This window comes from Gekko japonicus, unplaced genomic scaffold (genome assembly GCF_001447785.1).
Source record: "Gekko japonicus isolate JY-2015 unplaced genomic scaffold, Gekko_japonicus_V1.1 scaffold1667, whole genome shotgun sequence".
Lineage (NCBI taxonomy): Eukaryota > Metazoa > Chordata > Lepidosauria > Squamata > Gekkonidae > Gekko > Gekko japonicus.
Window position 1 is genome coordinate 66868 of NW_015168702.1, and position 1563 is coordinate 68430.

General features: G+C 51.5%; 1 protein-coding gene across 1 annotated transcript in view; it reads right to left on the reverse strand.

The window, feature by feature from the left end:
* The window catches only part of DENND6B (DENN/MADD domain containing 6B), a 22531-nt gene that overhangs the window by 14915 nt on the left and 6053 nt on the right, over window positions 1–1563 (reverse strand). The gene's annotated exons all lie outside the window — the stretch shown is intronic.

Consider the following 1563-nt stretch of genomic DNA (forward strand, 5'->3'; position numbering starts at 1 on the left):
CCTTTCCTCATAGGGAAAGTGTTCCAACCCTTTTATCATTCGAGTTGCCCTTTTCTGCACTTTTCCCAATGTTATAATTTCCTTTTTAAAGGTGTGGTGACCAGAACTGCACACAGTATTCCAAATGAGGTCTCACCGTTGATTTATATAGCGGCATTATGATATTGGCTGATATTTTTTCAATACAAGCATGGAAGGCTTCAAAAGGGAATTAGATAAGCATATGGAGCAGAGGTCCATCCGTGGATATTAGCCACAAGGTATAGATAGGGGCTCTGGGGCAAGTGATGCTCTGTCATCTTGGTGCTTGGGGGGGGGGGTCAACAGTGGGATGGCTTCTAATGTCCTGGCCCCACTGCTGGACCTCCTGAGGGCACCTGGTATTTCTGGCCACTGTGTTGTACAGAGTGTTGGACTGGATGGGCCTTTGGCCTGATCCAACATTGGCGTCTCTTATGTTCTTACCCTTCCTAATAACCCCCAGCATAGCATTGGCCTTCTTTATTGCAGTCACACACTGTCTCGACATTTTTAGTGAGTTATCTACTACAACTCCAAGATCTCTCTCTTGATCAGTCTCTGCCAGTTCAGACCCCATCAAAGTGTATTTATATTTAGGATTTTTGGCTCCAATGTGCATCACCTTGCACTTGGCCACATTGAACCCCATTTGCCATGTTGACACCCACTCGCCCATCCTTGACAGATCCCTTTGGAGTGCCTCACAATCCTCACTGGTTTTCACCATCCTGAACAACTTTGTATCATCCGCAAATTTAGCCACTTCACTGCTTACTCTCATCTCCAAATCATTAATGAACAAGTTAAAAAGCAGTGGACCAAGTACTGATCCTTGTGGTACCTCACTGCTTACCCCCCTCCACTGAGAGAACTGCCCATTTCTACTCACTATTAGAGGACCTGTCCTTTTACCCCATGGCTATTGAGCTTCCTTAGGAGCCTTTGATGAGGACCTTTTATCAGAAGGGTTGTGGAAGTCAAGGTAAAGAACATCTGTTGGGTCCCCCTTGTCCAGGTGTTTGTTCACCTCATGCCAGTTGTGAAAGGAGAGGTTTTGGGAACCAATTCCCACCTTGGCCCTGCGGTCCTTCCAGGATACGGATATGCTGGTGCCGCTTTTAAACTGGCTCCCCAGGCCCTTCTGGCTCCTGCAGACCTCTCCGGGCAGCGGCCTGATTTGTTGTTGTTGCAGCAGCCGGAATGCCCTGGTGCTCAGCACTGGAAGTACCAGCGCCTGGTACCTTGTATACTGACGTGGTGGTGGTGGTGGCCCAAGCCAGCCAAGCTGGAAGGAGCAGGGGTGGTGGTGGTGGTGGTGGGCCAGGCCTTCCTTCCTCGCGGTTTGAGAGCCAGGCAGAATGAAGGCCCAGCTGGGGTGTGTGTTGGGGGGCAGAGAGGAGCGCGCGTGTCCACTGTGGGAAGGGTGCAACGCAACGCGGCGGCTTTCCGCTGACAGTCGAGGAGAGCGCGGACAGCCGTGGCAGCAGGGGCGGTGAGAGCAGCTATGGGGCGAGGGGTCTCTCTCTGCCTGCTCCTGGGGGG